Source organism: Mustela lutreola, chromosome 13, assembly GCF_030435805.1.
Source record: "Mustela lutreola isolate mMusLut2 chromosome 13, mMusLut2.pri, whole genome shotgun sequence".
In the NCBI taxonomy this organism is placed as follows: Eukaryota; Metazoa; Chordata; class Mammalia; order Carnivora; family Mustelidae; genus Mustela; species Mustela lutreola.
In genome coordinates this window covers 10,554,289-10,571,074 of record NC_081302.1, presented here as the reverse complement: position 1 = coordinate 10,571,074, position 16,786 = coordinate 10,554,289, and the positions used below count along the sequence as shown (strand labels likewise).

The following is a 16,786-nucleotide window of genomic DNA, read 5'->3' as shown; positions in this document are numbered from 1 at the left end:
TGAATTTTGGATCACTGAAAAAAATAAAACTAAATAAAAAAAAAAATTCCCTCATCTGGGAAACAGAACAAGTATTCATGTCCTAGAGGCAGAAAGGACAACCCTCAAGATCAATGAGTCTAGAAAGACATCTAGACATTTATTTTTTTTAAATTATTTTTATTAACATATAATGTATTATTTGCCCCAGGGGTACAGGTTTGTGAATCATCAGGCTTACACACTGCACAGCACTCACTATATCACATACCCTCCCCAATGTCCATAACCAACCACCCTTTCCACAGGACATCCAGGTACTTAATTGTGAAATTCTCGAATCATAATTTTAGACAAGAGGTCTTAAGGGCAGCTAGGGGGAAGAGATTCCTTACGTATAGAGGAAGGACCATCAGAATAACATCAGATCTGTCCACAGAAACCTGGCAAGCCAGAAAGAGCTGGTAAGACATATTCAAGGCACATAGAGAAGAACATGTAGCCAAGAATACTTTATCCAGCAAGGCTGACATTCAAAATAGATGAAAAGATAAAAAGCTTCCAAGACTGGCAAGGTTTAAAAGAGTATGTGACCACCAAGCTGCACTACAAGAAATATTAAGGGGGGAGGGTGTTCTGGAAAAGAAGAAAGAAGCCAAGAGTGACAAGAGCAAAGGACCTGATGGATTCCCTGGGGAATTCTACCAAACATGCAAAGAAGAAATAATACCTATTCTCCTGAAGCTGTTTCAAAAAACAGAAACAGAAGGTAAACTTCCAGACTCTTTCTATCAACCTTCCATTACCCTGACCCCCAAACCAGGCAAAAACCCCATCAAAAAGAATTTCAGACCAATATCCCTGATGAATATGAATGCCAAGATTCTCAACAAGATCTTAGCTAATAAGATCCAACAGTACATTAAAAAGATTATCCATCATGACCAGGTGGGAATTATCCCTGGGATGCAAGGGTGACTCAACAATCACAAATCAATATCATAGAACAAATCAATTAGAGAAGAGAGAAGAACCACGTGGTCCTCTCAATTGATGCAGAAAAAGCATTTGACAAGATACAGCATCCGTTCCTGATTAAAACTCTTCAAAGTACAGGGATAGAGGGAACATAAAAATCTATCTATGAAAAACTCACAGCAAACACCATCCCCAATGGGGAAAAGCTAAAAGCCTTCCTTTCGAGATCAAGAATGTGACAAGGATGTCCACTCTCGCCACTGTTGTTCAACATAGTACTAGAAGTCCTAGCAACAGAAATGAGACAACAAAAAGAAATAAAATGTATTCGAATTAGCAAAGAAGAAGTCAAACTCTCTCTCTCCGCAGACGGCATGATACTTTATATGGAAAACCCAAAATACTCCACCCCCCAAACTACTAGAACTCATATAGGAACTCAGTAATGTGGCAGGATACAAAATCAGTGTACAGAAACCAGTTGCTTTCTTATACAGTAACAATGAAAATAGAGAAAGGGAAATTAGAGAATTGATTCCATTTACTATAGCACCAAGAACCATAAGATACCTTGGAATAAACCTAACTAAAGAGGTAAAGGATTGGTACTAGAAGAACTACAGAACACTCATGGAAGAAATTGAAGAAGACACAGAAAAAGATGGAAAAGCATTCCATGCTCATGGATCTAAACAACAAACATTGTTAAAATGTCTATACTGCCCAGAGCAATCTATACTTTCAATGCCAACCTGATCAAAAATCCACCGGCATTTTTCAAAGTGCTGGAACAAACAATCTTAAAATTTGTATGGAACCAGAAAAGACCCTGATTGCTATGGAAATGTTGAAAAAGAAAAAGCTGGGGGCATCATGATGCCTGATTTCAAGCTTCGCTACAAAGCTGTGATCACCAAGACAGCATGGTACTGGCACAACAGCAGACACATAGACCAGTGGAACAGAGTAGAGAGTCCAGATATGGATCCGCAACTCTATGGTCAAATAATCTTTTTTTTTTTTTTTAATTTTATTATTTGAGAGAGAAAGAGTGTGAGAGTGGAGAGGTCAGAGGGAGAGCAGACTCCCTGCCAAGCAGGGAGCCCGATGTAGGACTCAATCCCGGGACTCCAGGATCATGACCTGAGGTGAAGGCAGTCACTTAACCAACTGAGCCACCCAGGCACCCCTATGGTCAAATAATCTTTGGCAAAAGAGGAAAAAAAAAGACCTGTTTTGTGAAAAAAGGACAATCTCTTCAATAAGTGGTGCTGGGAAAATTGGACAGCTACATATAGAAGAATGAAACGTGACCATTCTCTTACACTATACACAAAGATAAACTCGAAATGGATAAAAGACCTCAACGTGAGGCAAGAATCTATCAAAATCATAGAGGAGAACATAAGCAGTAACCTCTTCGACATTAGCCATAGCAATCTCTTTCAAGACATGTCTCCAAAGGCAAAGGAAACAAGAGTGAAAATGAACTTTTGGGACTTCATCAAAATCAAAATTTTCTGCACAGCAAAGGAAACAGTCAACAAAACAAAGAGGCAACCCACAGAATGGGAGAAAATATTTGCAAATGACACTATAGACAAGGGGCTGATATCCAAGATCTATAAAGAACTCAAATTTAATGTTATTTTTAAACTCAACACCCAAAAAACAGATAATCACGTCAAAAAATGGGCAGAAGACATGAACAGACATTTCTCCAAAGAAGACATACAAATGGCTAACAGACACATGAGAAAATGTTCACCATCATTAGCCATCAGGGAAATTCAAATCAAAACCACATTGAGATACTATCTTACATCAGTTAGAATGGCCAAAATTAATAAGACAAGAAACAAGTGTTGGAGAGGATGTGGAGAAAGGGGAACCCTCTTACACTGCTGGTGGGAATGTAAGTCGGTGCAGCCACTTTGGAAAACAGTGTGGAGATTCCTTAAATTAAAAAACAGAGCTGGGGCGCCTGGGTGGCTCAGTGGGTTAGGCCTCTGCCTTTGGCTCAGGTCATGATTGCAGGGTGCTGGGATCGAGCCCTGCATCAGGCTCTCTGCTCAGCAGGGGGCCTGCTTCCCCCTCTCTCTGCCTCCCTTTCTGCCTACTTGTGATTTCTCTCTCTGTGTCAAATAGATAGGTAGAATCTTTGGGGAAAAAAAAAAAAACAACTTTCATTATTAAAAAAAAAAAAAATTGAGCAATTGCACTACTGGGTATTTACCCCAAAGATACAGGTGCAGTGAAAAGAAGGGCCATCTGTACCCCAATGTTCATAGCAGCAATGGCCACAAACAGCAATGGCCACAAACAGCAAACTGTGGAAAGAGTCAAGATGCCCTTCAACAGAAGAATGGATAAAGAGGATATGGTTCATATATACAATGGGATATTATGCCTCTATCAGAAAGGACGAATACCCAACTTTTATATCAACATGGACAGGACTAGAGGAGACTATGCTGAGTTAAAAGAAAGTCAATTATCATATGGTTTCACCTACTTGTGGAGCATAAGGAATAATATGGAGGACATTAGGAGAAGGAGAGGAAAAGTGAATCGGGGGAAATCAGAGAGGGATATGAACCATGAGAGACTGTGGACTCTAAGAAACAAATTGAGGGTTTTGGAGGGGAGGAGGTTGGGGGGGTTGCGTAAGCCTGATGGTGGGTATTAAGGAGGGCATGTATTGCATGGAGCACTAGGTATGGTGCATAATCAATGAATGAACAATAAAAATAACATTAAATTTTTAAAAAGATAAGGAAATAAAAAACATTATTAATACAAATAATAAGAATGTTCAGGATTTATGAGAGAAAAATGAAAACAGTGCTTCATATAAAAAAAATCATCAAATGATATACCACATTAATAAAATGAAAGATAAAACCATAAGATCATCTCAGTAGAGGCATAAAAAGCATTTGACAAAGTATCCTTACATGTTAAAAACGCTCCAAAAACTGGGTACAGAGGAACATACCTCAACATAATAAAGGTCATATATGACAAACCCACAGCTGACATCATACTCAACAGTAAAAAACCAAAAGCTTTTCCTCTAAGATCAGGAACAAAACAAGGATGTCCGCTCGCATTAGTCTTATTCAAAATACTACTAGAAGTCCTGAACAGAGCTATCAGGAAAATGAAGAAATAAAAGGCAGGCAACCATATTGAAGAGGAAGAAGTAAAACTGTCTTTGTTTGCAGATTATATTATCTGATAATCTTTGTTTGCAAATTATGTAGACTCCTACAGAATCTTCTAAAACTGTTAACACTAATCAAGAAGTTTAGCTAAGCTGTAGGCTACAAAATCAACAAACAGAAATTGATTGTATTCTATACAATGACAAAATACCTGAAAAAGAAATTAAGAAAACAATCCCAGTCACAAAAGCACCAAAAATAATAAAATACCTAGGAATAAATTTAATCAAGTAGGTAAAAGATCAGTACACTGAAAACCATAATACCTTGATGACAAAAATGGAAGACATGAATAAATGGGAAGATATCCCATGTTCATGGATCAGAAGCATTAATATTGTTGAAATGTCCATACTACCCAAAGCTCTGTATAGATTCATTGCAACCCTTATCAAAATCCCAATGGCATTTTCCACAGAAATATAAAAGACAATCCTAAAACTTGTATGGAACCACAAAAGTCCCTAAATAGACAAAGCCATCCTGAGGAAGACGAACTGAGAAAGAAGCTGGAGGCATCATGCTTCCTGATTTAAAACTATACTAGAAAGCTATAGTAATTAAAACAGTATGACTGTGGCATAAAAACAGACACATGGACAATGGAACAGAATTGAGAGCCCAGAAATATACCCTGGCATATGCAGTCAACAAACATTGGACGTGGAGCCAAGAATACATGATGGGAAAAGGAGAGTCTCTTCAATGAATGGTGTCAGGAAAACTGAACAGCCAGATGCAGAAAAATAAAATTGAATCCTCATCTTTACCACACATAAAAATGAACTTGAAATGGATTAGAGATTTAAAATAAGACCTGAAACTTAAATTCCTGCAAGAAAACACAGGGGAAAGCTCCTTGACGTTGATCTTGACAGCAAGCTTTTAGATGTGACACTAAGAGCACAAGGAACAAAAACAAAAATTGGTGAGGCTACTTTAAACTAAAGAGCTTCTGTACAGCAAAAGAAACAATCAACAGAATGAAAAGGCAACCTATTGAATGGAACAAAATATTTGTAAACCATATATCTGATAGAGGGTTAATATTCAAAATATATTTGAAAAAAGTTCTACAACTCAATAATGAAAAAAACAAAAACAATCTAATTAAAACATAAGCAGAGGAACTGAATAGATATTTTTCCAAAGAGATACATATGGCCAACAGGTGCATGAAAAGGGGCTCAACATTAGGGAAATGCAAATCAAAACTACAATGTGATATCACCTCCCACCTGTTAGGATAACAGGTAAGACAGTAAGAAAGCCGGACTTGCAGAGACAGAGTAAGTAGCATGGAAATTGCCAGGTGCTGGGGCTCGGGGAAATGGGGAGATGTTGCTCAAAGGGTACATACTCCTAGTTAGAAGAGGAACACGTGGGGCACCTGGGTGGCTCAGTGGGTTAAAGCCTCTGCCTTCGGCTCGGGGCATGATCCCAGGGTCCTGGGATCGAGCCCCATGTTGGGCTCTCTGCTCCACGGGGAGCCTTCTTCCTCCTTTCTCTGCCTGCCTCTCTGTCTACTTGTGATTTCTTTCTCTCTGTCAAATAAATAAAATCTTAAAAAAAAAAAAAAAAAGAAGAGGAACACGTTCTGGGACTCTAATGCAGAGCACTGTGAATACAGTATACAATACTATATTATATACTAGACAGTTAAGAAAATAGATCTTAAATGTCACCACAAAAAAAAAAAAAAAAAAAAAAAAGAAAAAAGAAAAATGATGGGGTGCCTGGCTGGCTCAGTTGGTAGAGCATGCAACTCTCGATCTCAGGGTTCTGAGTTCAAACCCCATGATCAGTGTAGTGATTACTTAAATAAAACTTAAAAAAAAAAAAAAGAAATGATAAATGTGTGACATGAGAGAGATATTAGCTGACACTATGGTGGAAATCATATTGCAATAGAGAAATGTATCAGATCAATGCACTGTATTTTAAGCTTCTACAACAATGAGATCTCAACAAAGCTGGAAAAAAATCAATGGAATATTCTTTTTGGAGTAATGGAAATGTTGTGGAATCAACAGGAGTGATGGTTGCGCAACCTTGTGACTATGCTAAAAACCACTGAATCATGCACTTTGATATGGTGATTTTTACATCATATGTAATATTTACTTCTCAATAAAAATAACTGCTTAATAAATATTAGTGGAACAGAATAGCGAGCTTGATAAATGTACTAAGGTCATTCAAGAATGAACAGTCTTAAAACAAACAGTTGGGTAATAGGACACCTGTATGCACACACTCACACAAAAATGAAGTAAAACTTTTAACTCATTCCATATACTTAAATTAACTCAAAGTGTATACAACTGTAAGGACTAAAATTCTAGAAGAAAAGCTTTAAGTAGGCCACAAAACATACAGATAATAAACAAAGAACATGGATAAGTCGGACTTCATCAAAATCAAAAACTTCTGCTCTCAAAAGTCTCTGAAGATTAAATGGAAAAGCAAACTCCGACTGGGGAAACTATCTCCAGAACACGCACTGGTAGACCTTGGAGATATGGTGGGTTCAACTCCAGAGCACCGTGATGAAGCAAACACCGCGACAAAGCCAGTCAGATGAAATTTTTGGTTTCCCAGTGCATGTAAAAGTTAGGTTTATACTGTAGTCTATTAAGTGTGCAATAGCATTATGAATAAAAAAAACTGTACACATGTTAATTTAAAAATACTTCATTACTAAAAAATGCTAGCTACCTGAGCTTTAATCACTCATCACAGATAACAAATACAGTTCACCCTTGAACAACAGAGGTTCGAATTGCACGGGTCCATTTATATGTAAATTCTTTTAGATAAATACAGTCCTGTAAATGCTTTTTCTCTTCCTTATGATTTTCTTAATAACATTTTCTCCTCTATAGCTTACTTTGTTGCAAGAATACAGCATGTCATACTTATCGCATACAAAACACGTGTTAATCACCTGTTAATGCTATCAGAAGCCTTCTGGTCAACAGTAAGCTATCAGTAGTTAAATTTGAGAGGAGTCGGGGCGCCTGGGTGGCTCAGTGGGTTAAGCCGCTGCCTTCAGCTCAGGTCATGATCAGGGTCCTGGGATCGAGCCCCGCATCAGGCTCCTTGCTCGGCGGGGAGCCTGCTTCTCTCTCTGCCTCTGCCTGCCTCTCTGCCTGCTTGTGATCTCTGTCTCTCTCTCTCTCAATCTCTGTCAAATAAATAAATAAAATCTTTAAAAAAAAAAATTGAGAGGAGTCAAAGTCAAATGCAGATTTTGGGCTGCATCGGACTGTGCAGTGGGTTTGGCAGACATAACCCCTGCATTGTTCAAGGTTCAGCTGTTTAATATTAATGGGAAAGCTGGAAATATTGCAAAAATTACCAGAATGTGAGACAGAGACCTAAAGGGAACATGTACTACTGGAAAAATGGTGCCAACAGACTTGCTTGGCACAGGGTACCACAGACCTCTGATTTGTAGCAAAAAAATGCAGTATCTGCAAAGTGCAATTAACTGACGGGCAGTAAAAGTGTATGCCTGTATATATCTGATAAATTACTCACATCCAGAGTAGACAGCTCGAGCACAGGGAGGGCAGAGGGAGAAGCAGGCTCCCCACTGAGCAGGGAGCCCAACATGAGGACTCCAGGATCATGACCTGAGCGGAAGTCAGACGCTTAACCAATGGAGCCACCCAGGTACCCCTGCAAAGAGCTCTTAAAACTTAAGAAGAAAACAATCCAATTAAAAATAGATTAATTAAAAACACTTTACTAATGATACGTGAATCTCACAAGCCTATGAAAAGACGTCTACTGTCATTTGTCATTAGGGAAAGGCAAATAAAAACTACACGGAGGTACCATCCCAGAGCGGGTAAAATTGAAAAGACTCCCAATACAAAGTATGAACAAAGATGTAGGCAACTGAAACCTTTATATGTTGCTTTCAGGAAAGAGTACGGCAACTGTGGGAAACAATCTTTAAAAATTAAACATGTATTTACCATACAACCCAGCAATCTCACCCTTGGGAATATGCCCCCCAAATAAATAATCTCACACACGTACATGAAGACCTGTCCATGAATGTCTAGGGCAGTTCTGTTCATAGCAGGCGATAGCTGGAAACATCCCAAGTGTCCATGAGCTTGAGAATGCATAAAATAATGGAGGAATATAAGTATAATAATATGGATAGATGTCAATTGCACAGGCTAAGTGAAAGAGACCAGACGCAAAAGACCTCGCACTATCGGATGAATGTCTACTGACATTTTGGAAAAAAACAAATCATAGGGACAGAAAAGAGGAGTGGCTGCTTGGGCTGGGAGTAGGTTAGAGAAAATGGACTGCAAAGGGGCATGAGGAAGCCTTACGAATTGATGAAATTGTTCTGTGTCTGGTTATGGTGGTGAGCATCTGAAAAATTCAATGAACTTTAAAAAAATTATTGAACTTCAAATATTAAATAGGTGAATTTCATCTCCTACAAATCAATAAAGCCGGTTTATTTTTTTTAAAGACTTGCCAAGCATCAATATTTGTACAAAGTCGTTTATCCACCTGCTTATGCTTTCTTTTCTTTAAGATTTTTTTTTTTTTATGTTTATGTAATCTCTATACCCCACGTGGGGCTCAAACTCCCAGCCCTGAGATCAAATCCGCATGCTCTCCTGATTGAGCCCGCCAGGTGCCCGGTACTTGCCTTTCTTCTTCTTCTTCTTTTTTAAAGATTTATTTATTTATTTGAGAGAGAGAGAGAGAGCGAGTGAGCATGCGCGCGAGCAGGCACACAGGTTAAGGGCAGAGGAAGGGAGAGGGAGAGTCTTAGGCAGCCTCTGCACTGAGTACAGAGCCTGACGCGGGGCTCCATCCCACGACCCCGAGATCACAACCTGAGCCAAAACGAAGAGTTGGATGCTGATCCGGACTAAGCCACCCAGGTGTCCCTGTACTTGCTTTTCTGTAACAGGTTAAGACTCCATAAATGTTAGGCCTTATCTTTACCGAACTGACTTGTCCATTCCTCTCTGTTCCAATTTCAGTAAAGATGGCTGGGAAGTCTCTTCATATTCTTTTTTCTTAGCTTTTACCCAGGGCACCTTAACTCAAGTCTACATCCAGAAACAAGGCAGGATTGTCCCTGGGGCAAGTTCCAGGGCCTCCAGCAGGAGTACTCATTTCCTGGCTGGGTGAAAAGCCCCTTCCTGGGGCACCTGGGTGGCTCTGTGGGTTAAGCCTCTGCTTAACATAACAGGTCATGATCTCAGGGTCCTAGGATCCAGCCCCCCACCATCGGGCTCTCTGCCCAGCAGAGAGCCTGCTTCCCCCCCCCCCCCCCGCCTACTTGTGATCTCTCTGTCAAATAAATAAATAAATACAATCTTTAAACAAAAAAAAGAAAGAAAGAAAAGAAAAACCCCTTCCTCAGCCAGGCCCTTCAGATGGAGCACCGGGTGTGGCCTCACACACACAACACCTGTGTGACAAATGCCATTTTCCACTGTTTCACCTAATGACAATGCCCCTCCCGCCCCAGTTAAGGACCCACATCTCTGCCATAATCACTTGACCTTGTTCAATGCCTTTGACTTGCCTGGGGTTTTTTACTATAGACATTTTCATTTCTTCACATAATCTTTGTTTTCCTAGACTCTTGTCTAAGTTGTGTGTGTGTGTGTGTGTGTGTGTGTGTGTGTTTTCCTGGGACACGGTGTCCTATAATACAGTGCATTTGTTTCCTAAAGCACTAGGACATGTGAGCTAACAAGACTGACGTAGATGTGGGGAAACTCTTTGCTATCCAGAATGTGTCTCACAGCCCAGACTGCAGCCTGCCTCAGCCCGTCTCCTCCAGGGCTATGACTATGGGGGTCATTTGATGAAACACATGCCCCTCCCCCCGCCACAGTCACACACTCTCATCTGCCCAGTCCTAAGGAACACCTCCCTCCTCCCTGACTCTGCACCCACTGGTAAGCTCTCGGCTGCACTCACTTGTCTCATTATACATTAATATTCCTGGAACATTTTAAACTCTGTTTCAGTATTTCAAGTTACATTTCTTATTAACTCCCCATGAATGACCTAAACCTCTTTGAGCTCACCATTAACCATCTAAACTTCCCTGAACTCTGTTTTATATTTCCTTTCGGTTCTCATTTTCTCATATCAGCAAAACTTTGTATTAGTCACACACTGTCCCAGAGAGTTGCTCATTCCTGATTGTTACTGAGAGGTAAGACCTACCTTTTGCTTCGTTACTCCCACTTCTCACCCATTTTAGGGCCTGTCTTGCCAGTGAGGGCTCTCCTAAGACAAAACGCCTATTTTGAAATGTTATTCTCAAAGGCCAAACATTCTCCAAGTGATCTCCTTTTGCTATCTTCAGAATAAAAACAAATCTGCAGTAAACACTTCCTTTCTTGGAACTCAGCCGTGCTGCTTACTGGGGGGGGTGATTTTCACATTTGCCCGGGCCCCCAAGATGGGCAGCACCGCCGGCTGTGGGAACGGCTTCAGGATCCGACAAGCCTGGGCAGTGACACTGGAAATGATCGGACCTCTGAGCCTCAGTTTCCTTCTCTGTCCAATCGCACAGTAGCACTTCACGGAGGTAGGGTGGGCATCCCCCTCACCCCTACACCCCCGGCCCCCCCAAGATAACACCGGTAAAATGACCGGCATGGAGCCTCGTGCATGGAGGTATCCAACAGACGAGACTCAGTCTGGGCTGTTATAACAGGGTAATTTACAAACAACACACACTTATTTCTTGAAGTTCTAGAGCCTAAGAAGTCCAAGATCGAGGCACTGGCAGATTCAGTGCCGGGGGGAGGCCCGAGGCCCGCATTCTGGCTCAAGGATGGCATCTTCTCATTGTGGCCTCACAGGCAAGAGGGCCGAGGGAGTTCTCCGGGGTCTCTTTGGAACGGCGCCAATCTCATTCCGGAGGCTCCACGCTCGCGACCCAATCACCTCCCAAAGGAGGTTAGGATCTCCGCATATGAATTTGGGGGGCAGGCAAACATTCAAACCATAGCAGAGTTAGTTTCTAGGAAATAGACAAATGAAAAATACTACTTCTGCTCAAAAGATCACTCTCCAGAGTCTCCCTGCTCCGAGAAGGTACTGGAAACAGAGGCAGTAGCCTGGGGTCTTGTCCCAAGCTGTGTGACATACTCAGATTCAAAAGGACTTGATTCGGGGCCCTTGGGGGACCTCACTTAGCCTCACAGAGAGGAAATGCCCATCTTGCCTACCTCACCGGCTCTGCCATAATGCTCAAATTACCGGATGCACATGGAAACACCGTGACATTTTATTTTTCCATTAAATGACCAGCCCTGCCCGCCCCGCGTGGTCCTCCGGTTGCATACACTTGACAATGCTCTAGCAGTCTACTCAGTTAAGTTTGGGGGAGGCTGACATCCTGATTTCCATCTCATACATACACTTTAGTTTTGCAAGAAAAGCAGTATTTCCTCGCAGGCTCACCTGCCTCTCCAGACCCGGTGTGACTAATCACAGCCCGCACGTCTACCACACGCAGAACCAGGTGTACTTCCAAGCACTTGACATAGCTTAGCTGATTTAATTCCTATGGAAACCTGCGGGGTGTCTCCTTCATTCCAATTTGCCCGTGAGGGAGTGGGGACAGAGGGACCAGCGAGGCAGTGCTCACCTGCCCGAAGTCACGCCCCGGAAGCAGCAGAGTCAGGCTGACTCTGGAGCTCAAGCCCTTACCCCGCTCCAAACAGCTACGGGCCCCATCAGAACTCCCCCTTCCAGGGGCCCCGACCCCCATCTTCACCCTAAGCCACACTGAGCTTCCTGAGCTGGACTCAGGGGCTCTAGGCAGCACTTGGGACACCCCAGTGTCCTGTGCAGCTGTTTGCACTCCTGCCCTGTCACTGCAGCCCAAACCCCGCCAGCTTGTCCTGCTGCTGCTCCCTGAACCCTCCCCCGCTTCCCCCCGAATCCTGATCTTTTTTTACTACCTGGACCACCACATGTACACCTTCCTGCCCAAATCCAACCCGTCCCTGAAATCTCAGCTCAGATCCTGCCTCTGTCCCCAAGCCTTCTGTTTGTATCTTAGCACACGGGCCGTATTCTGCCCCTACATTCTGGTTCTCTTCTCTCTTACTAAATTCCCAAAGGACAGGTGACACATTTTAACTTGTTCCCCATAGCACAGACGTTTGCCTGGTTCTGGGAATTCTCAATTAGCCAACTGTTTTCTCTGTTTTGATCGGAAAGAAAGAAATGACAACAGAACAGTTTCCAAGCAGATACTTAGTTTCGAACTGCCTTCTCTGACATCGAGATTCAAGGACCCTTAGTTCACTGGAGACACACAGTTTGCGTACTTAGGGCAGGAGGAGGACACAAAGTGGTCACTCGGCTGCCCATCCTGGGTCTGGACGCCATGCTCGGCATCCACCCGGAGCTTGCGGAAGCCGTGAGAACAGATGCGAGCCAAGCCCACAAGCTCGAAGTCTAGCAGGAAGGTGGGGCAGTGCTCGGAGAGCTCCACAGTGGACGATGGCGTGAAAACAAAGTTGTAAAACAGAGACACTGATTGTTATGGGCTGAGTTGTGCCGCCCTTGCCAGTTTCATAGGTTAAAACCCCAGACCCTCAGCACCTCGGAAAGTGGCTGTATTTGGAGACGGGGTCTTTAAAGAGGTCACTAGGTTACCAGGAGGTCTTCAGGGTGAGCCATACACCCCGTCTGACCCATGACCTGATAGGAAGAGGAAAAGTGGACCCACAGACGCCAGGGACGAGGGAGCAGAGGAGCGGCCACGTGAGGGCACTAGGAGGGCAGCCCCCAGGAGGGAGCCCCCAGGAGAAACCCCCTGCCCCGGGTTCCCGCCTCCACACCCTCGCTGCTCGAGCCCCAGCCCGTGGAACTCGGTTACACAAGTGCTGGGACCCAGTCCGAGCACAGCGAGGTCTGCCACACAGCGTGGGTGAGCCCAGAGCGCATCACGGGAAGGAAGGAGACCTCAGGTCACACGGCGTTTGGTCCCGTGATGGGAGATACCAGGACGGTGAATCCACAGATGTGTGGCTGCCGGGGCTGAGGGGAGCGAGGGCTGGGAAGCGACTGCCAGGCACACGTGGAGTTTTCTTTCAGGATGACGGAAATGTTTTGGAACTAGATGGAGGGGTCGTCCGTCACGATGAACATGCTGAATGTCACTGAATTCGTCACTTCAAAAGAGTGAATTTTATGGTATGTGAATTTCACTCCAATAAAAACTGTATATTTAAAAAAATCTTTAAAAAGACACCCGTACAATATACTATTAGGATATAATGTGTTGGGGCGCCTGGGTGGCCAATGGGTTAAGCCTCCGCCTTCGGCTCAGGTCATGATCTCAGGGTCCTGGGATCGAGTCCCACATCAGACTCTCTGCTCAGCAGGGAGCCTGCTTCCATTCCTCTCTCTCTGCCTGCCTCTCTGCCTACTTGGGATCTCTGTCTGTCAAATAAATAAATAAACTTAAAAAAAAAAAAGAATATGTGTGGGGAGAGAATTCTGCTCGTGTGTGATCTGGACGGAAGCTGACCCTGGAGCGAGGGCACAGGTCATCCTGGAGAGCAAACAGGAGGGTGGCAGGGGCGACATTCCAGCCGGAAATGGGGACACCCGGGCCCGCAGGTAGGAAGGTGGGGTGCCAGGAGCCTCGGGGAGGCCTGCCCGAGGAGGGGAGATGGGGCGGACTCTGCGGAGCTCCTGAGACACAGGCGAAGTCTCGGCACATCTGTTTCTGCGCTCCTTCTCCAGAGAGTTTAATTAGTAAGCCTGATGTTGGGAACAGAAACCCGTATTTATAATAAAATACAACATTTTAAAAAGCTCTCTAGTGATTCATCTTCTGGGAAACCACTTATTTCTCAGTGAGCCTCTCTTTTGGGGAAGGATCTTTCAGGGTTTTCCCCCCCCAGCTTGACTGAAGTATATACTTGACAAATCAAAGTTGTGCATATTTCAGGTGCGCCTGTGATGATCGCACACCCGTACGTGCCGTGACATCTCCACCATCAAGCTACACCGCGGCCCTCACCTCCCAGAGACGCCGCGTCCCCCGGAGCGTGTTCCTCTCAGCTGGTTCTGTGCCCTGCGCTCAGCAGCTCCCATTTCCCTGCCCCCCGGGCCCCGGCAATCACCCTTCTATTCTCTGCTTCTAGGAACTCAACCTTTTTGGATTCCACATATAAGTGGTATTATATAGTGTTTATTTTCCTGTGTCTGGCCAACTCTACTTAGCATAACGTGCCCCAGATCCATCCATATTGCTGTAAATGGCAGGATTTCCTTCTTTTTTATGGTTGAATAAAATATATATTTTATATACACACGTAATATTATACATTATTATACATATATACATGCGCATATATACATATACATACATATGAATATGGTACACCTAACATGAATAATATCATATAAAATTCCATTATGTTATATACGTATAACTCCATATATAATGGAACATTATACATACACACACTTCATTCATCTGTTGACAGACACTTAGGTTGTTTCCATATCTTTCCTATTGTGAGCAAGGTCCTTTAGTTTCACGCTGACGCTACTTTAGAATTACTAATTTTGCAGTGAAAGAGGCTTCATTATGCTCTGTATACTTTAAAAAGAGGGAAGGCAAACTAATTCACTTCATGAGATTTTCTAGAAAAGATTTTTGCTTAACCTTCATCTATATTTAAAGTTCAATTAACCAGAAAAGCAAATTTTCCAAATATTAAACGTTTAGCATGTGTGATAACCTGGATCTTCAAAAGCACTTCAATTGTCCAACTGACACAAAAAGGAAAATAAAATACATAGAAATAAAGATAATGTAAAAACGATCCTAGGAAACTGGAAGGTGGTCCCTTCCGTGCTTAGGATGCATCAGGCCTTTCCAGTGCCCCATCATTTTCTGTACGAGAGTGTTCCCTAAACAAGATCACCGGATATAAACGTTCTAGGAGCATCGTGTTTATAATCGCTTATGATTCAAGGTCAGCCTTAAGTACAAATATTGGGCAACAAGTATAACCATGTTAAAAACGTGGAATAAATTACATTTTTTACTTCCAACACCTGGTGTCACCAGCATAACACAGTACAGGGCTCTACAGGCTCTGAGCTGGGTGAGCCTTGGGGTGGTGGCTGCCAGGCCTCCTTCCGGGAGGGAAGCCCGAGACCCGGTTCACACCTTCCAGCGGCACGTTTTAACCACTCCCCCAGACAGCTAAATTCCCAGAAATCACCCAGGGTTAAAGGGCAGTCTTCATGCTTGTTTTTAACTTCGACCGTAATGATGCAAGGGAAAGACTGGAGTGAAGCAAACCTGAAATGCTTGTTCTCTCTGCAGTGTTCCACAAGGGATGGCCTGTGGCCTCCCCTCCCCAGGCCTGGGGGCCGGAATGTCCACCTCCCCAGAGTCACAGGTGACCTTGTTTAGCCTGGCTGGCTGATGACAGGCCTGAAATGAAAAACCCAGCATCTCCGTGAAAACATGATTCCGTAAAGTCACCGGTGTCCAGGTCAGGTCAGCCGGCGAACAAAGGGGAGACGTCAGGAGGGAGGAGGGTCCTTCGCAGGCGCTGACTGGAGAGCCCAGCGCCGACCCCTCGAGGGCCTGGCTGGAGCCGAGCGGCCCGGTGCGGTCCGGCCGCCCGCGAACCCAGCAACCTTCCACGGCCGCGTCACTACGAGCGGTCACGGCCGGGTACCTGCCAGACATCCAAGGGAAGGGACGGGCACAGCCTGAGCATGTATTTTCCAAACAAGGTAACAGCCCAGCAGCCCGTTTTCCTGCAAAACTCCGCAGACGCTGGTTTTGAGCCACTGTCGTCCGTGAGCCAACACGGACAGTCAGTCCTGGGAAAGCAGTGCCTCTGCGGCGGCAGCGCCCGGATCCGCGAGGCACCTGCACCCCCGGGGGGCCCGGCCCTCCTCCTCCCACCCCCACCGCTCCCGGGTGTTGGGAACAAGGTCCCTCCCTTCCTTCCCACGGAGTTGGAGTTGCCTTGGCCGGCCCCGCTCCTAAATGACCTCACCCCCCAGGCTGGCCCGCACCCACGCTCCCCGCAGCTGTGCGCAGAACTGTGCCCTCCCGATCCCGGCCTGGGCTCCGGGGGGCACCCTCTCAGACGGGCCCATCCATCCTGTGCCTCCGGGATCATGTCCTTGTGTGACTCCTGCCCCCCGGGCAAAGGCTCAGGTGGCTGACTTGCTTCCAGTAAACACAACGCAGAGGAAGCCACGGGAGCCATGGGCTGTTCCTTCCACGCTGAGTTATGGGAACTGTGGCTTCCGCCTGGGGGGGGGGGTTCTCTGGTGCATTCTCTCCCCCAGCCCCTTGCCGGCAGGGAGGCCAGCGGCCATGCCGTGGGCTCTCCAAGGAGACAGCCATGCGGAGAGCAACGGAGGTCTCTGCCAACGGCTGGAAAGGACCCAGGCCTGCCGCTAGCTCGTGAGGGAGAGCCTCCCCATCGGCCTGGAGACGCGCACAGCCCCGGCCAAGGCCCTTACTGCCGCTTCCTGGAGACCCTGAGCCGCAGCCCCGCGGCCCGGTGGCTCCCAGACCCCCA

General features: G+C 44.8%; 1 protein-coding gene across 6 annotated transcripts in view; it reads right to left on the bottom strand.

Moving 5' to 3' along the window:
* The window catches only part of GGACT (gamma-glutamylamine cyclotransferase), a 53,296-nt gene that overhangs the window by 22,261 nt on the left and 14,249 nt on the right, over positions 1 to 16,786 (bottom strand). The window lies entirely within an intron of this gene.